Source organism: Lynx rufus, unplaced genomic scaffold (genome assembly GCF_022079265.1).
Source record: "Lynx rufus isolate CCGP_SWC_20201006 ecotype Redwood Valley unplaced genomic scaffold, mLynRuf1.p SCAF_5, whole genome shotgun sequence".
NCBI classification, from domain to species: Eukaryota; Metazoa; Chordata; class Mammalia; order Carnivora; family Felidae; genus Lynx; species Lynx rufus.
Window position 1 is genome coordinate 47,381,211 of NW_025814867.1, and position 25,168 is coordinate 47,406,378.

Consider the following 25,168-nt stretch of genomic DNA (forward strand, 5'->3'; position numbering starts at 1 on the left):
CTCTGTCTCCTTCTGTCCCACCTCCATTTGTGCTCACCCACAGTCTCTCAAAATAAATAAATGGGCTTTAAAAAAAAGGCACTACAGACAAAGAGCATTACAGGCCAATATCTCTGATAAACCTAGGTGTAAAAGTCCTCAACAAAATATTAGCAAACCGAATTCAACAATACATTAGCAGAACCATTCACCACAATCAAATGGGATTTATTCCCAGGATAAAAAGGTGGTTCAGTATTTACAAATCAAACAGCATCATATACCATATCAACAAGAGAAAGGATTAAAACCATATGATCATTTCAATAGATGCAGTATTTTTTAATAGGATTGTTTATTATGATTTCTTCTGAATAGCAAAAATGGTAAGTGAACTGATTCAGAACAAAATTTATTTAGAAATGTAAAGGAAATGGATTGGCTTCATGGCAAGAAAAATGCCAAGTGGAAGATAAGGTACATTAAATAATAACTTACTGTGTCCTACGGTTACAGGCTGAATTGTATACTCCACAAATTCATATGTTAAATTTCTAAATCACAATGTAATGCTATTTGGATATGAGCAACTTGAGAGGTAATGAAGATAAGATGAGGCAATGAGGGTGCGGCCCTCATGACAGGATTAGTGGCTTCATGAGAAAAGGAAGAAAGAAGAGAGAATTCTTTCTGCTATATGAACAAACCGTGAGAAGACTGCCATCTTCAAGCCAGGAAAATCCAGCTCTCAGTAAGAACCAAAGTACTTAGTACCTTCATCTTGGAGTTCCTAGTGTCCAGAACTATAAGAAATACACATCTATTATTTAAGTCACTCAGTCTATGGCACTTAATTATAGCAACCAAAGGAGACTAATAGATCTACTATTAGTAGATGGTGGAGATGGTGGAAAAACATACAAGCAGGCTTAACCAAATTATTAAATAGTACAATACAAGGATGGTAGGATAATTATTGTGATATTAATTTGTGTCTTGTTTCTCCTTCTTGAAACATTAAAAATAAGTTTTACTTTCCTACATACACTAGTGGTGGTAGTTTTACAGAGAGGGCAAGGAGAGCACTGAATACCTTGATCTTGGGGACCATGCAAGTTTAAGGCTGGGGCACTGAATATCCCAGGGGCAAACAGAAAGGACTGCAGTCTACAGGTTCTTCCTCAAATTCTTTCTATTCAGTATGGGCCCTCTTATACATTTATCCAGCCCTGGAGTGGGGAGTGAGACCAGTCCCCTAACAATGACTGATATTGGGTTTCTAATTCACAGTTAAAAAAAGTCAAGTCAGATTTAGCATGATTTAAAAAAAATAAATAAAACAAGAGAATTTTCTTGTAACCAGTAAGGTAAAGCAAATTCATACCACATCATGCAAATTGCATACAAATATGTGAAAAGGGTTTTTAGATGCTCTCCCAGGCATAATCTACAAATTCACCCTAGAAGTTTGGGAATTGTAGGGAGAAACTTCTATAAGGTAGTGTTTCTCAATTCTGCTGTAGCGGCACAGAATTCTCTTGAGAGCTTTTATACTAAATGCCCAACCATAGCCCAAACTAATTAAAGAATCTTTGGGCATGGGATCCAAGCATCAGTTCTGTTTTGATTGGTTTTTAAACCTCTCCAGCCACTGCAGAGCCAACATGAGATCTATTGACTCAGACTATACTGAGCCACGTGGCAGTCAATAGTGAGGCCATAGGACAAGGAGAGGCAGTGAGAGTGTGCATGCTACGGACAGATGAAACTGTATGTGCAAAGGTCTGAGGCATACAATTGAGGAAGATGCTTATGAGGAGTTACAATTTGAGTCAGTGGACTCTGTTGCACATTTCTGGAGAGGTAAGGGAGGTACTGAAGGATGCAGCTAGACAGGCCCAGTAGAATTTTGGCACATCCTTGCTGCCATGCCAAGAAGCTTGGCTTTTATCCTGTGCCGTCCACTGGAACACTGTGCTCAGCTGGCTAGGGAGTTGTCAAATTGGATTAGCATGTGAAAAGGAGCATTTCAGCAGCAGCTTCGAGAAGGAACTGGAGCTGGAGGCAGATAACACCAGTGGTAGGGAGAACAGTTGGCATTTCAGAGAAAAAGATGATGCGGCTGTACCCAGAAGTATCCAGAATGGATAAGAAAGAAGTGTGATAAATATTTAGGAAGTTAAATTGATAGGGTTTGGATTGAAAGGTGGCAGACATGAAAATGCATTTGTCAGATCTCCCGCAATGTGTGGAGGGTAACTGACCAGCGCCCCCAGGTTCCAGCCCACCAGATCAGCCACTTTATTCATGACAAGGCCATGATTCTCAATGTTGCTCCTAGCCAATGAATAAACATGGTTGGGGGTAATGATGCAAGCCATTCCTGTAACACGCAAGACTCCTGCAGCATACAGGACACCTACAATGAGAGACTTCAGCTGGAAGACTCCTCCTTCACCAGCTTTAACCTTTGTCTTCCTGCCTTGTCCCTCTCCTTTACAAAGAAGAAATTTTCTTTACAGTCTGAAGGATTTTCCTATTGACTCCTGCTCCCCTCCCTTTATCCTTCATAGGTATTCCCCCCAATAATCTTTTTTAAATTTTTTTAAATTTATTTATTTAAATTCAAGTTAATTAACATATAGACATATAGTGTAGTATTGGCTTCAGGAGTAGAACCCAGTGATTCATCACTTCCATACAATACCCAGCGCTCATCCCAACAAGTGTCCTCCTTAATGCCCATCACCCACTTAGTCCATCCCCCATCTAACACCTGTCCAGCAACCCTCAGTTTGTTCTCTGTATTTAAGAATCTCTTAAGGTTTGGGGCACCTGGGTGGCACCTGTGCTGACAGCTCAGAGCCTGGAGGCTGCTTCGGATTCTGTGTCTTCCCCCTCTCTCTGACCCTCCCCGCTCACACCCTGTCTCTATCACTCAAAAATAAATAAACATCAAAAAGATTTTAAAAAAAGAATCTCTTACAGTTTGCCTCCCTCTGTGATTTTCTTATTTTTCCTTTCCTTCTCCCATGTTCATTTGTTGCGTTTCTCAAATTCCACATATGAGTGAAATCATATGATCTGTCTTTCTCTGACTTATTTTGCTTATCATAATATGCTGTAGTTCCATCCATGTTGTTGCAAATGGCAAGATTTCACTTTTTGAGCACAGAGTAGTATCCTATTATATATATATATATATATATATATATATATATATATATACACACACACACACACACACACACACACACACACACCACATCCTATCTATCTATCTATCTATCTGTATATACACACACACACATACACACACACACATACACACACCACATCCTCTTTATCCATTCATCAGTTGATGGACATTTGGGCTCTTTCTATACTTTGGATATTGTTGATAGCACCGTTATAAACATTGGGGTGCATCTGCCCCTTCAAATCAGCATTTTTTTATCCTTTGCATTAATACCTAGTAGTGCAATTGCTGGGTCATAGGGTAGTTCTATTTTTAATTTTTTGAGGAACCTCCATACTATTTTTCAGATTGGCTGCACCAGTATAGATTCTCACCTACAGTGCAAAAGGGTTCTCCTTTTTCTGCATCCTCACCAACATCTGGTGTTTCCTGAGTTGTTCATTTTAGCCATTCTGACAGGTGTGAGGTGGTATCTCATTACAGTTTTGATTTGTATTCACCTGATGATGAATGATGTTGAGAATCTCTCTTCATGCGTTTGTTAACCATCTCAATGTCTTCTTTGGAAAAGTGTCTATTCATATCTTCAGCCCATTTCTTCACTGGATTATTTCTTTTTGGGTGTTGAGTTTGATTAGTTCTTTATAGATGTTGGATACTAATCCTTTATCCAATATGTCATTTGCAAATATCTTCTCCCATTCTGTTGATTACCTTTTAGTTTTGTTGATTATTTCCTTTGTTGTGCAGAAGCTTTTTGATGAGGGTCCAATTGTTGATATTTGCTTTCATTCTCCTTGTCTCTGGAGACATGTCTAGTAAGAAGTTTCTGTGGCTGAGGTCAAAGAGGTTGCTGCCTGTTTTCTCCTCTAGGAGTTTGATGGTTTCCTGTCTCACACTTAGGTCTTTCATCCATTTAAATTTATTTTTGTATATAGTGTAAGAAAATGGTACAGGTTCATTCTTCTGGATGTTGCTATTCAGTTTTACCAGCACCATTTGCTGAGAAGACTGTCTTTTTTTCCCCACTGGATATACTTTCCTGCTTTGTTGAAGATTAGTTGGCCATACATTTGTAGGTTCATTTCTACGTTCTCTATTCTGTTCCATTGATCTATGTGTCTGTTTTTGTGCCAGTATCATACTGTCTTGATGATTATAGTTTTGTAATGCAGCTTAAAGTCCAGAATAATGATACCTTCAGCTTTGGTTTTCTTTTTTAACATTACTTTGGATATTCAGGGTCTTTTCTGGTTCCATATAAATTTTAGGATTGTTTGTTCTAGTTCTGTGAAGAATGCTGGTGTGATTTTTTTAGGGATTGCATTGAATGTGTAGATTTCTTGGGTGGTATAGGCATTTTAATAATATTTGTTCTTCCAATCCATGAGCATGAAAGGCTAGAAAGGTCTGAAATACACAACCTAATCTAACACCTAAAGGAGTTAGAAAAGGAACAGCAAATGAAGCCTACAGCCAGCAGAAGAAGGGAAATAATAAAGATTAGAGCAGAAATACATGATAGAGAAACAAACAAACAAAAAGACCCAATAGCACAGATCAACGAAACTAAAAGCCGTTTTTTTGGAAGAATAAACAAAACTGATAAACCCCTAGCCAGACTTATCAAAAAGAAAAGAGGCAGGGCCCAAATAGATAAAATCACAAAAAAAGAGAAGAGATGACACCCAACACCACAGAAACACAGTTAGAAGACAATAGTATGAAAAATTATATGCCAACAAACTGGACAGTCTGGAAGAACTGGACAAATTCCTCGATACTCACACACTACCGAAGTCAAACAGGAAGAAACAGAAAGTTTGAACAGGCCCATAATCAGCAAAGAAATTGCATCAGTTATCAAAAATGTCCCAACAAATAAGAGTCCTGGGCCAGATGGCTTCCCAGGGGAATTCTACCAGCCATTAAAAGAAGAGTTAATACTTACTCTTCTCAAACTATACCAAAAAAAAAAAAAAATAGAAATGGAAGAAAAGCTTCCAAACTCATTCTGTGAAGCCAGCATTACCCCACTCCCCCAATAATCTCTTTCACATTTTATCCCCTCTTGGTGTCTTCTTCTTGAAAGATTCAAATTAACACTATACTAATTGTGAGGATGTGAGAAAAGGAAGGTAGGAAGGTTTTAGGATTTTAGGACATTCAGGTACAGATTTCCCGTAGGGAACCACTTATTAATCAGAACTCAAAAAAGAGGTCAGAAACACAGATATACATTTGAGAGTCATCAGGGGCAGTTTGCACCATGGCCATGAGTGAGAAAATCGAAGATAATAGATAACATGAATGAACCAAGTATAAAGCGAGGAAAAACCACAGAGGACCCTGTGGAGGAGGCAGAGAAATGGCTAAAAGATGGGGAAAGGCACACACACACACATACACACACACACACACCATTCTGTACACAAAACGGAGAAAGAAGTTTGAGTAAAGGTCAAGAGCGAGTAGGGGACAAGTATGTTAGGAAATAAAAAGATTCTCTCACATCAAGTATGTTAAGTAAGCTAAGGGTTGTTAATTGGGGTGACTGTGGAAAATGCCCAAATGCGAAATATTTAAGAAGGAATGGGACATGAGGATGCCAGGCAAGAGCATTTGAAGAGCTACCATGTGGAACAATGGGAAGAGGCGGGATGTTAGTTGGACAGTCTGGGTGTTCATGTTTCTTTCGAGATGGAGGAGAAGTGAATGGATTCACAGGCAAGCAGCAAGAAGCCAGAGTATACAGAATTCGAGATAAATGGTTTGGAGTTGTCCTAGAGAATTAGAGGGGATTAAATTAAAAACACAAGTGGTAGAACTAAGCCTCATCAAGCTGAGGTCATGGCTCCCTTTACTCTGAGCCAGGTAGCAGATACCTTTCAAGGTGCAATAGAGGGAAATTAAGACTCTTCTTAGGGCAGCTTCAATTTCCTCTCTGAAGGATAATGCCTAGAGAGAAGGTGGTACTGAAAAGGGAAAAGCTTAAGTGCTTTTTGTAAAGGAGATTTTAAAAGGTGATTGTGGTCTGGGAGTGGCATGTCAATATTTAGGATTTCAGAGCTCCCTAACGATGAGATTGAGAAGGCACACTATAAAAGCTGGAGAAGATGAAATCAGAAGGCTATACTGGATGGCTTGTTCATATGGACATGATTCCCAACAGGAATCAGGGTGGAGGAAAATGCTAAGGCAGCTGCAAAGTTGTCAGTGATAGCAGGATTGTGATTAGGCTGACCAAAAAAAATAAGATGGTTTAAACCAATGGTCTAAGTCTTGAAACACCACGAGTTTCTGCAGAAAGATATAAATTAATAGTCTACCAACAGCAGTAGACAGCTGGTAGAATGCTATCCTTTCATCTCCATCAGGGAAAACTGAAACCTTAGAGAGGAATGGGAAACTTCCCCTTGAGATAATTGCAAAGTGTGTCCTCTGCATAGAACCAGGTTTCAGTTAATAAGTGTTATGATAATGATAAAAATGTTTATTGACACATTATATTCTAGGCACTGCTTCAAATATTTTCATGTTTATTAATTTATTTCTGGAAAGCAAGGGGTGGGGGTGATCTGTGAAAAAGCTGAGGATATTAAAATATTTGTTTCTGATGAAATAAATTCCAGAAGGTAAAAAGGAAAGAGTGACAAGGTCAGCAATGAAAGGGCAGAGGAACATGCAGAAAAATGTGATAATTAGAACATTAGTTGTATTGAGAGTTTGGCCATGAACAGAGTCTCTAAATCTTGTTTTCTCACAGGTATCTCCAGTGGATTCCCAAGAAGGATATAAAATGATAACAAGGACTAAGAAAAGGACTAAGATGACAGTTTATAAGTAACTTGGGTTTCAGCCCTAAAGCTTACATGGAACCCTTCATGTTAATGAGATACAATGGATAAATGAGCCATAATAATTCGTTTCGACTCTGGCTTAAGACCCGGACTAAAAGCAAACGACCATCACCTACTTGGCTCTTTTTTCCATAGGTTTACACGCCTATCTCAGAAAATGATTACAAACGGAGAGGCCCAGGGACCAAATCTTTTCTGTGTTTTGATCTACAGGCTTTTTTAAAATTTTAATTAATTCCCAGTATTTAAAAAAATCATACTTTACATAATGAAATAGGAAGGAATGGAAAAAATAAAGTTCCAGTATAGTACCAATTGGCTACGCTGAGTAGAAGCTAAGGTGGCCCACTTATGCCAGTTGCCCAAGACTTTTCCAATTTTAGAACTGAGAGTCCGACCCCACCTTGGAAACCCCATCCATCACAGGTACACTGTGACTGTTGAACACTCTTTTTTGATTGATGCAATGTGCTTTGGGGTTCACCAGAATTACTACCCGACCAGCATTAATTTTCTGGCTGGTTTCTGTAGGTTTCGGGCTTTCTAGATTTCGGCCAATCAAAGGCTGATGAACAGGGGGTTTAATTCTCCCGCTCCCAGGCAGTACCTCCCACAACGGAAGTGACCGACCTACTTAAAGAATCTTAGAGGAGCATAGAAAGAGAAGCACTTTATGTAGGTAAGTGGTTATAGAGGCTGAATGCTACAGGCCATTCCACAAAGTTTGTCAGCTTCTAGCCCATTCATTTATTATGCATTAAGGCCCAAGTTCCATAATGGCTTTCTTTGATTCCTCAGCTTCTTGTGGGTGGACCCAGGCAGGAAGAAGCCTTGTTTCTCCATTGTGGTTAGAATCTGCTTCTAAATAGCTAGACTTTTAGAGTTTGGGGGCAGTGGGAAAGAAAACAAGATACAGATGCAGTTACTTGGTGTGTTTTCCCTTGGAACACTGAGCCTAAAGAACCAGCTTGGAAGCAGAGGACACTGGCAATTGAGGGCTGCCTTCAGCTGCTGGGGCTGCCATAAGCCTGAAGGTCAGTGTGTTGTTGGTGTTGGTGAAGATGTGATTGCACAGGATTCCAAGACCTGCCTAAAGGGGTGTCAGCTTTGGCTTATGAGCCAAAAGAAAACAAACTAAAATTAGGATTCTAGAAACATCCAGCCCCAGGTACTCTGAGAGATTAGTGGCAGCTCTAAGTTCTGTGTTTTTACTGATTAGTGACTTCTCCCCATCCAGTTGCACTTTCTGAAATATACTGCACTGTCATTATATAGCAAATACAGCATCCACTGCATCATTTAGCAGTAAAAATCTAGGCTTTTACCAAATGGATTAAATATGACTTTATTTCAAATGAATTCCCTGATGTGTTAAGAAACATGTGGTATTTTAAAGCTATCCTTAGAACCATCCCTTAAGTGTGGGTGCCACCCCTGAGACATAAAATATTATCAATTGTATAAATAATAATTTGTATGAAACAATAGTTGCTTCAGGTCAAGTTCAAGAAGTCAGGGGATATAGTAGTGAAGTAACAGCGTACAAATGCTGTTGTGGCTATGTAATTGCTATGACACACTCTCTTGCTTCCCTAATTCATGGATCTCAAGAGTTTGAGTTTGGCTGTATTTATTACCCGTAACCCTTCCGGCTGTCAGGGAGGCTCTCTGGCCACTTTCAGGATACCTGCCACTTTGGAACCAATGCTGTGGCACTGGACAGCGATTTTCTACTAGGAAAGAAACTGAGATACCATGGTCTACATGGGCTCTCCCAAGGAAATCAAGGGCTCTCCCAAGGAATCAAGAGTACCTTGATTACTGAGGTGATTTTGAGGGAGTGATTCAGAAAAACAGAATAGATAGTAAAACTCACTTCATAAAAATGATTATTTTTTAAGCAAGTTAGAACCTAGAGAGTGACAGGTAATCTATCAATATTTGTTTAATTAATATTTACTGAATAAATTATTTGGCCTTTGGTCAAGTTTCAAATTTCTGGAACCAGTAATCATTTTAGTGTGATTAATCTGAAGTGTGAACAAACTAAAGTTGGCAAAGTGTCTTATTAGAACTATTATTTTTCTGCTTTTTGGAACAACAAATCTAGTTGCTTCAATCTATTACTCTTCTAAGAAATCCAAAACAAAGTCCCTTCTCTTTAATATTACTATGTCAGGTTAGTATTTAGCAACAGTTGTGCTATTTTTTTCCCTCTTTTCTCATAATGTCAGTATTATTAACGGGAGATTAAGACTAGGTAAAACAGCATCAAAATGACACCAGTTGGGGTGCTTGGGTGCCTCAATTGGTTAAGTGTCCACTATGCAAACAGAGCACTAAACAACAGAGGTTCAAAATACATTAAAATAAGCTGTTAGAGGCAAAGGAGATATAACCCAATCTATAATTATAGTTGAGGACTTAAACACCCCACTATTGGCAATTTGATAGAACTAAGGGGAAAATTAGCAAAGGTAAGGAAGAATTGAATAACGCTATCAACCAATAGGATCTAATTGGCATTGAGAGTACAATCCAGCATGCATGAGAATACCCTAGTCCTCTCCAACCCCATCCAGTTTCAGTCACCTGCAGTCAACCATGATCCAGAAGCATGATGTTATTGATGTAACATCAGAAGGCCACAGAGTAGCCTACAGCTACATCACAATGCCTACATCATCTACCTCACCTCATCCCATCAAGTACAGTGTGATATTTTGAGAGCCAGACAGACCACATTCATATAGCTTTAATTACAGCATATTGTTGTAACACTTCTATTTTATTATCATTGCTCATCTCTTACTGTGCCTAATTTACAAATTAAACTTTACCATAGGTAGGTATGTAGAATAAGAAACATAGTATATGTAGATAGGGCTCAACACTATTTACAGTTTTAGGCATCCACTGGGATTCTTGAAATACATTTTTCACAGAAAAGGGGCCTATTGTATACATTCTCTTTAAGGGCTCATGGAATATTCATTAATATAGAATATATCCTGGGTCATAAACCAAACCTCAATCAATTTGAAAGAAATGAAATTATAGAGAGTGTGCTTTCTAATAATAATGGAATCAAACTAGAAAAACAGAAAAACAACAGAAAAATCTTCAAGCACTTGGAAATTAAACAGTGTATTTCTAAACAAGCCATAGGTCAAGGAGGAAGTCTCAAAGTAAACTTACATATATAGATAATTGAATGAAAAGGACTATACAACATATCACAATCTGTGGATGCAGATGAGTCAGTGCTGAGAAGGACATTTGCAGCATTAAATACCCATATTAGGAAAGGAAAACTACATAGGCAACTCAAGTATCTAGTCCCTTTGGCAGTTACACCTTTAAAGATACATTAATAAATTTGTCTTTTTGCATCAGTCTCCCATTTTGTTGGTTCTAAGTTTTAGGGAGAGGCATTATGTAATGAGTGGTTGTTATGATTTAGTTGATATTTAGCCAGCTTCCTCCTGTGGTCATTTCAGTTCTTTCCACAGTTGCCACATAATCCTGAAAATCATTATGGATAGAACTGACATCAGCTACAAAATTATTTTTTCTGGATAAATCTTAGATATGGCAAGTTGTTTCTTTCTTATTTCAACAAATCTTCTGAAATTCCAGTCAGAAACCTTGTTAATTTTTCCACATTTATCTATTATTCTGGAGTTTAATAGTTACCATTAGGATGGTAATAAGTTTCCATTTCTTTTTAGAGTATGGGTACAAAGTAACTGAATGTGTTTGAGTGTAATTTGAGGTTCAAATACAAATAAATAATGTGATCATTTCCAAAGGTATAAAACCCTACAAATTTTTACAACACACTATCAGCCTGCTATTTACAATGACCTCTTGATATTCAAAAAGATTTAAGACATATTCTAGATAAATCAACAATAACATCTTGATATTTATACCCTGAAGGGATAGTGGGGGAAAAACAAAAGGTAGAAAGAACATGCATTTTGGTCTAACATTTGCAAAATCTCCCCAATACAAAGGTATTCTTTTTAACTTTAATAAAGTAGATATTCAAAGCCATTAGATGAAGAATAAACTTGGAGTCTTCATGTAATATTATAAAAAGTGGGTTTTCTCCTAAATAACTCAGAAAATTGCCTTGTCTATTATAAAAGTTCTCTTGTAATGCTCTATTCTGGTCTTTTATGAAAGTGCATTTTCTATATATATGTTCTGGTATTCATTCAGCAAATGTATTCTAAGAATAAAGTTTGATTTCATACTAGTGGAAATTAAAATGTTTAAAGATTATAACATAATATAGAAGGATCAGTTATTAATAAACAGCAACCAAAAAAAAGCCAAATATTATACAACTAAATAGTTGTGAGTGAAAATCCATTATAACAAATAAAATATAATTTTCTGCATAATCAAGATATTTTAATACCCAGCTAGAACGCATTTTAAGAAGCATTCAACTAGATAGCATTTCAACATAAGAACATACACTGTACAAACCCTTCTAGATTGTTTTTCAGTTCAAATTCACAAACATTTACTATGTACCAGTGCCATGCTAAAAACCTTGTGTTTTATATAATTTCATCCTCACAATGACCCTACAATATATAGACTATTATTATTTTGTTAGGGAGGAAGAAACTAACGCTCAGAGAGTTTGTGTAACACGCTTAGTACCACATTATTTGTATTCAATCAAATCCAGGCAGGTAGTTTCCAGAGCATAAGCTGGTTCCTTTCTCCAGTAGAGCTAATACTCTGGATCTGTCAAATAATCCCTAATTTTATTATTTATCAACCGGTCACTATGTTATTTTGTCTAATTCTAATGGAGAATAATTAACAGTTTATTTTAAAAGGCTTTTTCAAAGATGGATTAAAGAGTCTTGTTTGTAATTTGGGAAAGAGAAAGATGGTACTAAGGAATAGCACTGGAAACCACTAAAATGTTATTACTAGAATGTTGCATCTGTTCCCAGTAAGAAAGAGTTCATCTGCAGCCTGTGGTTCATGTTAAGTCTGAGAAAAGGAAAATCTTTATCAAGTTGGTCCTCACACTGCTTTGGAAAGTGATTTACAGTATACTTCAGTGAGCCAGCACCCAGCTCTCCTGACTCACCATCAAGGCTATCTACATTGTTTTATACTAGAGTTTAGAGTTACACTGTATCATTTCTCAAGATCTCTACATTATGCTCAAATTATATAATCTGTGATTTGTGTAAACATTCAGAGAGTCTGTACCAGCTTTTAATAAGGGGGAAGGGGGAAGGAAATAACATCTCTCTCTCTCTCTCTCTCTCTCTCTCTCTCTCTCTCTCTCACACACACACACACACACACACACACACACACACACACACACCTATTTAGAGTATAGTATCAGGCTGCTTTTCTATTCCTGTTATCTAGAAATAGCAGAGGGACCTTGGGTGCCCTGGGCAATTCTCAGAGGCATACCCAGTAGAGGTGAACTTGGCTGCCACACACAGTGACTCAGCAATTTACCAGGAGAGAATGTGGAGAGATGAGAAGGATTTTTCATCCTAGGTTTGGGTAAGTAACATTTCTCATTGTGCATACATAAAGAGATATCTACAGTTAATTTTGTTCTTTATTCCTTTTTAATGTTTATTCACTTTTGAGAGATGGAGAAAGACAGAGCATGAGTAAGGGAGGGGCAGAGAGAGGGGGAGACACAGAATCCGAAGCAGACTCCTGGTTCTGAGCTGGCACCACAGAGTCCAATGTGGGGCTTGAACCCGTGAACCATGAAATCATGATCTGAGCTGAAGTCGGATGCTTAACCAAATGAGCCACCCACAGGCCCCAATTTTGTTTTTTATTCTAAAGTTACTAATGTGTGTAACTGGCTGGTTTCAGACCAAAAATTCCTTTTGCCTTGAGAATATAGAACATGGAAACTGATTTTATAAGCTCATATCAGAAGTAAAATTTAAATTAAATGGTGATTATGACAATGTATTTGTATTACATGGCTAAAGACATGAGAATTTTTTTGGTTGTTAGACATGTATTCTATTTAAATCTAATATACATCTTGGAGAAAGACTAATAATTTTGTTAATCCAATTTTACAGAAGGGGAAGAAGAGGCAACAGAATATTAAAGGAAAATTCCTTAAACCATGTAGCAGAGTGAAGTCTATGAGCAACATTGGTCTCTGAAATCAGACTGCCTCTCCAAACAATTCCCATTTTATTAAAATATCAACTCTTCCTCAGATTGGCCGATTAAAAAAGCAAATGTTATATTAATTCTATTGGTCTATCAAATGAGTCAATGCAGCTGTGAAATGACTCCGTGAAAAAATGACAGCCAGTGGCCTTTCAAAAATAACTTTTTCTGAGAAAACTTGGAGCTTCCAGAAGGTGACTGTAATCGCTCAGGGACATGACTTACTTAGGGGGAAAAAAAAGTTCAACTCTCAAAGAGGAAAATGGAAATCAGTAGTGCTGAGAGAAAAAAGAAAGACTTTCAAAACCTGATTCTAAATTCCTTTCTGAGATTCACATGAGCACTTTAGCTCTAGAACAATGTTTCCAGAAACACAATCTATCAATAATGACATTTATAGGTCAATTACTATTACCTGGGGAATTTGGTCTACTCTTATTTTACAGTATATCTGCCAAAAGAAAATCATATATGGCATGTTTTGACTTGGCTCTAAGCTTTCTAAAAGACTTTCTTTCTTTTTCAGCTGAAACTCTGAAACTTACCTGCTACCCTTTTGGCCCAGAGCCAGTTCATCACTAAATCTACACTGTGCTGTGCTTCTCTGTATTCCAGCCAGCCTCCTATTTCAGACTTTGGCACAAATAACAAAGTGCTGATAGTGAAGCCACAAAATGTTAATATGAGGTCATTGGGGAGGAGGAGTGTGGAACTTCTTGGTAAAGCCTGGAAAAGGCCAAATAAGCAGAGAACATTCAATTGCTGAAGAACCAAAAGGCAGATTCCTTGTAGCCACTATGGTAACAAACCATTCCCTTCACGGTTGGTAAGACAACTTCCTGGTCAATAGATTTCTAAGGCCTACTTTCTGTCTCCTAGGAGATAGGTCACTGAGGACTCGCTTCATTATTCATTAATTTATTACTTTACCCATCCCTTGCTACTTTAACCATCCGTTTAAGAATAATTTTATTTTTAATATATACAACAGTGCTTGTAACAATTTAATGGACAAATTACTTGGGAATCTTGTTAAAATGCCATCTCTGATTCAGTAGTCTGGGGTGGGCTTAAAATTCTACATTTCTCCTAAGCTCACAGGTGATACCTATGATGCTTCTCTAAGGACAGGAGAGATATAAACCTATTTCATTTCCCTTTCTCCTACACCAGTGTTTTTGACACTTGTTCAAAAAAAGCAAATTGTTGGGCCCAACCCAGCCCTACTAAATCTTGAGGTTGGATTGAGCAATCCTTGTATTATCAAGCCCCCGTAGGTGATTCTAATGTGTGCTTAATGACCTATAGTTCCTAAAACCTGGCTGCATATTAGAATAACTTAGGGAGCTTACAGGTTGAATTTGCACCATAAAAAGAAATGTAGAAGTCCAAACTCCAGATGCCTGTGAATGTGACCTTTATTTGAAAACAGTCTCCCCAGGGAAGAAGACTATGCAGGAAAAGGGCAGAAAGTAGAGTGATGCAGCTATAAACCAAGGAATGCCAAGGACTGCCATCAACTAGCAGAAGCTAGGAGAAAAACACGCAACAGATTCTTTTCTAGAGGCTTCAGAGGAAGCCTGGCCTTGACAACACCTTGATTTAGGACTTCTGATCTCCAGAACTATGAGAGAATGAATGTCTGTCTTAAATCACTTAATGTGTGGTACTCTGTTACAACAGCCCCAGGAAATTAATACAGAGCTTTGAAAAACAAAAGAATGCATACCCCCTTACAATTAAATCAGGATTTTTGGGAAAGTGTCTCTTGCATGAGGATTTTAAAATCTCCCCCAAGGGATCCAATAAGGGATCAGTTTTGAAGTCCACAGCTCTAGACATTTTTTAGACTTAAATAGATTGAGTCAAAAACACTATAAGCAATTGTATATCAGTGTAAGATCATGTGTAAGTTTTTTTTTTTAAATTTACAATGTTTATTTTTATTTTTGAGAGAGAACACATGAACAGAGGAGGAGCCGGGGGGTGGGGGTGGGGGGAAGAAGATCTGAAGTGGGCTCTGTGCTGACAGCAGTGAGCCCAATGTGGGGCATAAACTCATGAACTATGATATCATGACCTTAGCTGAATTCAGTCAGAAGCTCAACTAAGTGAGCCACCCAGATGCCCCCATGTATAAGTTTTTTTAAGTATAAAAATCAGTTATATAGATAAATACACTAACACAACATTTATCAGTTTGGTTAGGGAAATACTGTTATTAGAATCACCTTATCAATCACCCATTAATAAGTGGTTCTTGGGCCCATCTCAAACCTAATGACTGGAATCTCCTGCAGTAGTGTTTGAGTAGTTATCAAGCTCCCTTGAGGTAACCCCTCTGCACACTGACCTTTGAGAGCCATCCATAAAGAGGTGACTGGGCAAGCCTGAACTACTAGGGAGAGCTTTCCTGAAGATGAAGGGCCTGGATGAATGTAGGAAGAGAGCACGAGTGAGCATGTTATCAGTTGGAACTACTGAGAAACTTAGCTGCTGGATCAAAGAAGCATTCTAGAAGCCAATGAACATCAGCTAGGGCTGGTGAAAGAATGGAGAATTTTAAAATGCAGGTGACAAAGGAACACAATTGGCATTTCCCAGGAGCTGAGAATTAAAATGCAGAACCTTGGGTTTACCTCAGCCCTATTGAGTTAGAGACTGCATTTTAACAATATCTCCAAGTAATATAAATTTACATTAAATTTTGGGAAGCATTGTTCTGGTGCAGTAAGAAAACCTGTCAGAAGTTTCTAAGCAAGGACATGATATCATAAAATTATTCATGAATGAGCTTAGCTTAGTGGGGATGTCCAGGGCAAATAGAAATGCTTACAGAACTTTCCTGTAAACATTTCTTCAATGATGGAAATGTTCTATATCTGTGCCATTCAATACAGTAGCCACTTGTGTCTGTTGAGCACATCAATGTGATTAGTGTGACAGAGGAACTTAATTTTTAAAATTTTTATAATTTAATTAATTTAAATTTACATTTAAATAGCCACATGTAGCTAGTGGCTCCTGTATTAGCACAGGCTTGAGGCTACAAATGTGAACACTAGTTAGGAGGCATTGGTGGCCAGAGGGTTCTCTGGGGCACCTGTGGGTATGACAATGTCATATGGAACCAAGTGTTAGTTCTGACGCAATTTTTATATCTGCTTAGAAAATACAGGCAATCCAATTTTCTATTGAAGAAATGAATTAATGACTGTTTAATTATGCCAAAATTATTTTTCAATTATAGAGGATATAATTATCCTATCTAGGGCTTATCTAGTGCTTATGTCCATTGCTTGCTTCTTTCCTTTCCATTTTACTATTTACATTTCTTAGTTTGTCAATATTGCCATAGGGTCAATAGAGACAAGAAAACTCATGTTGCAAGAGATCTGAATGCTCAAGGAGAGACACCATTAGTTGCCTGAAATTTTGGGGTTTGTTTAATCAGTTCCAAATGTCTGTTGCTCCCAAAACTCATTGTCTTTTTCCTTCATAACAGGAGACGTGTGAGTGAAATGTCCTTAATTCTTGTTGGTCGGGTTTGTGTAGTGTACCAGTACTGGACTGAGAAGGTATTTGCTTATAAAAGGGGATTAGACTCTCAAGGTTTTAGTAGACTTGTGCATAAATAATTATTGAACATATAGACACAGTCTCCACTTGCAGAGTCCAAACTCTGTTAGGAGGCAAAATGCAAAGAGATAACTTCAGCAAAATATTGCTTTTACAAACAGAAATAATGATTTTGGCATAAAAGAATTCAAACAGGACAGGGAAGACTTCAATGGAAGGAAAACTTTTGAGCAGAAAGTTGAAAGATAAATAAACATTCCCCAGGTAAGATGGGAGTGGACTGAGGGAAACATGAGCATCCTAGGGGGCATGGAAAAGGATGGTGGATTTAGGGAAATTCTGTATGTCTGGAACAAACAGTATAAGAAATTATCTTGATTGATGAATATTTAAGTCAGGAGCTAGATTGTGAAATAAATATTCACTGAGGAATTCGGACTTTATCTCACTGGTGATGAAGGGCCATGGAAGGTTTTCAATGGGGATTAATAACCAGGTCTTTGTGTTTAATATTTTAACACGGATAATTTATTGGAGTGCACAAAACTAGACTCAAGAAGACAAGTTACAATGGTATTGCAACAATCCAGGTAAGAGATGATGAGACCCTAAAGTGAGAACAGAACAACTGGATGGGGAGAGGAATTCTTGAGATGAGTTAGAAGCTAATAGTCTAAATATCAAGTAAGATGAAGTTTTTAGCAATTTTTTAAAAAAGCCATCCTCTAATGAATTGCTGCACTGGCAACATAGAGCTGGTGATTGGATGGGGGTGGAATGTGCTTGGACTTGGAAATCAGAGAAGTCTACACCTGAGACCCAAATCCATTACTTCTCAGATGGGTGACTCATGGTCAGATACTCAATCTGCCTGAACCTCAGTGAACTCAATGTAATTCCTGAGCTGTAAGACTGTTGGAATGTTTAAATAACATATGAAGAATACCTGGCACATGTGGATAGCCAATTAACAATAGGTTTCTTTCCACCCTTTTTTTCAACTCTAAAATCCGTAACAATGAGGCTTTAATATATATAAAAAAAAGACAACTTTAGTTTTAGGAGTTTGTGTGGTCCAAAACTGTGACATAGAACCAGACCAGCCCTCTTCATGGCACACACTAAATTACACCTATTAATAGACCAAATCCTCCTGAAAAACTGAGGGCTGACTGAACAGTTTCAGAACAACCATTCACAGAAGAGCAAGAGAGGGGGCACCTGGGTGGCTCAGTCGGTTAAGTGGCCGACTTCGGCTCAGGTCACGATCTCGCGGTTCGTGAGTTCGAGCCCCGCGTCGGGCTCTGTGCTGACAGCTCAGAGCCTGGAGCCTGTTTCAGATTCTGTGTCTCCCTCTCTCTGACCCTCCCCCATTCATGCTCTGTCTCTCTCTGTCTCAAAAATAAATAAACGTTAAAAAAAAAATTAAAAAAAAAAAAAAAGAGCAAGAGAGACAGAGACATATAACAAAGGGAAGCCCCACCCTCAACTGTGAACTGCAGTGGGGAAGGATAGCACTGAGGGACCCAGAACAGATCCCTCTGGTCTTGGGCACAGAAATTAAGCTGTGGTTTAAAAGAGCAACTAGCCTATCAATAAGACAACACTACGAGTCCACCAAAAGTATATGAAGCTGCAGGAACACTATCCAAGTCAGAAGGACTGGAGAATGACATGGTTTATGTTTCCACTCAATGTTAAAAGCCTAGGCCAGAGGAGTCTGGACACCATAATGGGTTGGTCTGGTTCATCACAGCTAGTTTGTGACTTCAGTGAGCCCAGGGTCTGAAAGCCCATGGCAGCTTCTGTGGTACTAGGGCACAGAGAATAAGCCACTTTAATTTTTTTAATTAAAAAACTTTTGAATTTCATTTAATTTTTAAAATTTGTCTTATTTTGGGTTTTTTTTTTATTCTTTTGTTTTTCTTTTTTTCCCTTTTTCCTTTTTTCTTTATTTTAACATTACTATTTACTCTTTTCTTCTTTCTGTAAAAGCCACAGTTTAAAAGAGAGAAACTAACATATACAGCCACACTCCTGCTAGTCAACCAGCAGAAGAACCAAGCACACCTAGCCTGCATAGGGGACATCATACACAAGACTACTCCTTCAAATTTAGGAGAAGTAGTCATTCTACCTAATACATAGAAACAAACACAGAAAGCAAGCAAAACGTGGAGACAGAGGAATATGCTCCAAAAGAACAAGAAAAAAATACCCATAAAAGAACTAAATTAAATAGAAGCAATATGCTTGATCAAAAATTTAAAGTAATGATCATAAAAATACTCATTGCGATGAAAAGTGGAAGAACTCATGGAGACCTTCAATAAAGATATAGAAAGCATTAAAAGAAGCAATCGGAGTTGAATACAATAACTGGAATTTAAAAAGAAAAAAAACTAGACAGAGGTGCCTGGGTGGCTCAGCCGGTTAAGCCTCCAATTCTTGATTTTGGCTGAGGTCATGGTCTCATGGTTGTGAGACTGAGCCCCAAGTCAGCCTCTGCACTGAGCATGGAACCTGCTTGGGAAACTCTCCCTCCCTCTCCCCCTGCCCCTCCCCTGCTCATGCCCTCTCACTCTCTCTCTCAAAATAAATAAATAACATTAACAAAACACACTAGAGAGAATCAGCAATAGATTGTATTATGCAGAAGAATGTATTAGTGATCTAGAAGACAGGGTAATTGAAAGCACACAAAATGAACAACAAAAAGAAATTTTTTTTAAATATGTGGACAGATTAAGAGATCTCTTAGACAACACCAAGCTAACATTAACATTATGCGTGTCCCAGAAGAAAAAGAGAAAGGAATAGAAAACTTATTTGAATAACCACTGAAAACTTCCCTTAACTAAGAAGGATATGGACATCCAAGTCCAAGAATCATAGTGTCCCAAACAAGATGAACTCAAGGAGGTCCACATCATCACACTTAACTAAAATATCAAAGGTTAAAGATAAAAAGAGAATCTTAAAATAAGCAAGAGAAACAAAAATTTACTTACAAAATAAAACTTACAAGATTATCAGTTGATTTCTTAGCAGAATCTTTTCAGGCCAGAAGGGAGTGGCAATATATACTCAAAGTGCTGAAAGGAAAATATATACAACCAGTAATGCTCTATCTGGCAACGTTACCATTCAGATTTGAAGGAGACATAAAGCATTTCCCAGACAAACAAAAGATAAAAGAGTTTATCGCTACTAAACCAGCATATTAGAAATAATAAAGAGACTTCTGAAAATGGAAAAGAAATGACCATGATTAGACATATGAAAATTATAAATAAAAATATGTAAATTATGAGAATATACACATAAAACATGGAGAATAAAGTAAAAATGGAAGAAAGGGGTGGAAAAGGAAAGTTTTTCTTTTCTTTTTTTTTTCAGAATAAATTTGAACTTAAAAGACCATTAAATTAATATAGACTGCTATTTACTTAGGATGTTATATATGAAGTGGATGGTCACCACAAACCCAAAATGTCCACAAAATTTTTGATGGATTCACAAAAAAAATAAAGAGAAAGAAAGCCAAACATAACACTAGAGAAACTCTACAATCACAAGGAGATTAAGAGAAGAGAGAAACAAATAAAAATTACAAAAACAGGGAGAAAGCAAATTTAAAATGGCAGGAAGTACACACCTATGATTGATCATCTTTATTGATGATTTTGAATGTAAATAGACTCTATAATCCATAAAGAGACATACAGATAGATTAAATCTATGTGATAGATTAAAATCTATCTGTGTGATAGATTTTAGGAATCTATCTGTGTGATAGATTAAAAAAAAAAGACCCATCTATATGCTGCCTACACAAGACTCACCGAAAGACATGTACATACTGAAAGTGAAGGGATGAACAGATATTCACCATGCAAATGGAAGTGGGGAAAAAAAGCTAAGATAGCAATACTTATATCAGACAAAATACACTTTAAAACAAAGACTGTAATAAGAGATAAAGAAGGATACTACATAATGAGAAAGAAATTAATCCAACAGTAGGATATAACAATTATAAACATCTATACACCCAACACTGGAATGAGTAAATACATAAAGGAAATATTAATGAAGATAAAGAAAAAAAAGTGATGGCAACACTGTAATAGTAAGGGACTTTAACACTCCACTTATATTAATGGATGTATCATCCATTCAGAATCAATAAGGAAACGTCTTTGAGTGACACAGTAGACCAGATGGACATAACAAATATATACAGAACATTTCACCTATAAACAATAAAATACATACTTTTCAAGTGCACATAGAACATTCTCCAGAGTAGATTACATATTAGCCATAAAACAAGCCCCAGTAAATTTAAGAAGATTGAAATAATACCATGAATCTTTTCCAATTACAACAGTATGAAACTAGAAATCACAAGATAAACCTGAAAACACACAGATATGTGGATAAACAACATAACACTAAACAACCAGTGAGTCAATGAAGCAATCAAAAAAATTGTTTAAATACATGGAGACAAATGAAAATGAAAACACAATGGTCCAAAATCTTTGGGACATAGCAAAAGCAATTCTAAAGGGGAAATGTGTGATGATATAGTCCTATCTCAAGAAATAAGGAAAAGCTCAAGTGAATAATCTAACTTTACACCTAAAGTAACTAGAAAAAGAAAAGCAGAGCCAAGGTGAGTACAAGAAAGGAAATAATGAAGATCAGAGCAGCAATAAATGACATAAAAATGACTAAAAATAAAAATAATAATAAAAAAATCAGTGAAACCAAGAGCTGGTTCTTTTAAACAAAATTGTCAAACCCTTAGCCAGAGTCATCAAGCAAAAAGAATCCAAATAAATAAAATCAGAAATGACAGAGAAATAACTGATACTACAGAAATACAAAGGATTATAATACTATAAAAATTATACACCAACAAACTGGAAATCCTAGAAGAAATGGCTAAATTCCCAGAAACATACTCTTCCAAAAGTGAACCATAAAGAAATAGAAAATCTGAACAGACTGATTACAAGCAACAAAATTGAATTGGTAGAAAAAAAAAAACTACCAAGAAATAAAAATCCCCAACCAAATGGAGTCACAGGTGAATTCTACCAGACATTTAAGAAAGATTTACTACCTATTCTACTCAAACTATTCCAAAAAATAGAAGAGGAAGGAAATAAAACTTCCAAATACATTCTACAAGACTAGAATTACCCTGTTGCCAAATCCAGAAAAAGATACCACCAAAAGAAGAAGAAGAAGAAGAAGAAGAAGAAGAAGAAGAAGAAGAAGAAGAAAAAGAAAGAAAGAAAGAAAGAAAGAAAGAAAGAAAGAAAGAATCTACAGCTATATCCCTGATGAACATAAATGCAAGAATCCTCAACAAAATATTAGAAAATTGCATATAATACATTAAAAAGACCATTCACCACTATCAGGTGGGATTTATTCTGGGGATGCAAGAGTGATTTAATAGTAATCAATCAACATCATCTCCCACAACAACAAAATGAAAAATAAAAACCATACAATCATCTCAACAGATGCAAAAAATAAAAAAAAACATTTGAGGGGTACCTGAATGGCTCAGTCGATTAAGCATCCAACTTCCACTCAGGTCATGATCTCATAGTTTGTGAGTTCAAGCCTGGCACCTGGCTCTGCGCTGACAGCTCAGAGCTTTGGATTCTGTGCTCCTTCTTTCTCTGCCCCTCCCCCACTCACGCTCTGTCTGTCTCTGTCTCTCTCTCTTCTTCCAAAATAAACATTAAAGTTTTTTTTTTTAATTAAAAGAAGAAGCATTTGACAAGATTCAACAACTATTCATGATAAAAATTCTCAACAAAGTGGGTTAAGGGGAACATATCCTAGCATAATGAAGGTCATTTACAGAAAAACCCACAGCTAACATCATACTCAATGGTGAAAAGCTGAAAGCTTTCCCTCTAAGATCAGGAAAAGACATGGATGTCCACTCTCACCACTTTTACTCAACATAGTACTCAAAGTCCTAGCCACACCAATTAGACAAACAAGAGACATCCATATTGGTAAAGAAGTTAAACTGTCACTATCTGCAGACATGATGCTAAAACTAGACCATCCTAAAAGACATTACCAAAAAGCTACTAGAAATAATAAATAAATTCAGTAAAGTGGCAGGATACAAAATTAATAGCTAGAAATTGGTAAAGTGTTTTTACACTAATAACTAAAGGGAATTTTTAAAAAGACACCATTTACAATTGCACCAAAAAGAATAAAATACCTAGGTATAAACTTAACCAAAGAGGTGAAAGCTCTGTACTCCAAAAACTATAAAACACTGATGAAAGAAACTGAAGATGACACATCAAGATATGTCATGCTCATGGGTTGTAAGAGTTAATAGTGTTAAAATGTCCGTATTTCCCCAAACAATCTACTGATTTAATGTAATCCCTATCAAAATACTAACAGCATTTTTCACAAAACCAGAACAAATAATACTGAAATTTGTGTAGAGTCACATCAGACCCTGAATAACAAAATGAATCCTGAGAAAGAACAAAGCTGGAGGTACTACATATCAGATTTCAGGATATACTACAAAGATACAGTAATAAAAACACTATGGTACCGGCACAAAAATAGACACATAAGATCACTAGAACAGAGTAGAGTTCCCAGAAATAAACCCACCATTTTATGGTCAACTAACCTATAACAAAGGAGGCCAGAATATACAGTGGGGAAAAGACAATCTTTTCAATAAATGGCGCTGTAAAAAGTGAGATAGCTATTTACAAAAGAATGAAATGGGCAACTTCCTCACATCATACACAAAAATTTCTCAAAATGGATTAAAGGCTTAAATGTTGGACTCAAAACCATAAAAACCCTAGAAGAGAACAGAGGCAGTATTTCTTTGACATCAGTTGTAGAAGCATTTTTCTAGATATGTTTCCTAAGGCAAGGGAAAAAAAAACAAAAATAAACTTTTGAAGCTACATCAAACAGCTTTTGTACAGCAAAGGAAACCATCACCAAAACAAAAAGACAACCTACTGAATGGTAGAAGATATTTGCAAATGATAGATCTGCTAAGGTGTTAGTATCCAAAATATAAAGAACTTATACAACTCAACATCCAAGAAAAACAAACAATCTGATTTAAAAATGGACAGAGGACCTTAATAGACATTTTTCCAAAGAAGACATCCAGAGGCCAACAAACACATGAAAAGATACTCAACATAAGTCACCATCAGGGAAATGCAAATCAAAACTACAATGAGAGGCTCCTGGGTGGCTCAGGTGGTTGGGTGGCCAACTTCGGCTCAGGTCATTATGTTATTGTCCATGAGTTCAAGCCCCATGTCAGGCTCCTTGCTGACAGCTCAGAGCCTGGAGCCTGTTTCAGATTCTGTGTACCCCCTCTCTCTCTCTGCCCCTCCCCCACTCGCACTCTGTCTCACTCTGTCTCTCAAAAATAAATGTTAAAAAAAATTAAAAAAAAACTACAATGAGATATCTCCTCATACCTGTCAGAGTGGCTAAAATAAAAAGAAACAAAAGGTGGTGTGGATGTGGAGAAAAAGGAATGTTCATGCACTGCTGGTGTGTATCTAACTACTGTGGAAAACTGTATTGGCATTTCTCAAAAAATTAAAAATAGAATTGCCATGTCACCCAATAATTCCACTATTGGGTATTTGCCCAAAACAAATGAAAACACTAATTCCAAAAGATACATGTATTCTCATATTTATTGCAGCATTATCTACAGTGGACAAGATATGGAGGCAAACTAAGTGTCCATGAATAGATGAATGCATAAGGAAGATGTGGCATATACATACAGTGGAATATTGCATATACCATATAAAAGGATGAGATGGGCCATTTGCAACAACATGGATGGATCTAGATGGTATTATGACAAATTAAGTCAGACTGAGGAAGACAAATACCATATGATTCCATTCATAAGTAAAATCAGACAAAAAACAAACGAATAAAAAACAACAAAAACAAAAACCAGAATCAGACCTATAAATACAGAGAACTGATGGTTGCCAGAAGGGAGAGTTTTGCCATGACAGGATTTCAGTTATGGCATGAGTAAATCACAAGAATAAAAGGCACAGCACAAGGAATACAGTCAATGATATTGTAATAGTGATGTAATGAGACAGAAGATAGCTAGACTTGTGGTGAACATAGCACAATATAAACTTGTTAAATCACAAAGTTGTACACCTGACATGAATGTAACACTGTGTGTCAACTATACTTAAAAAAATAAAGAAGACAACTTCTCTTTTTAAATTGGCAGTCTGAAAGCCTAAAATATGTTTCTGGTTTTTTT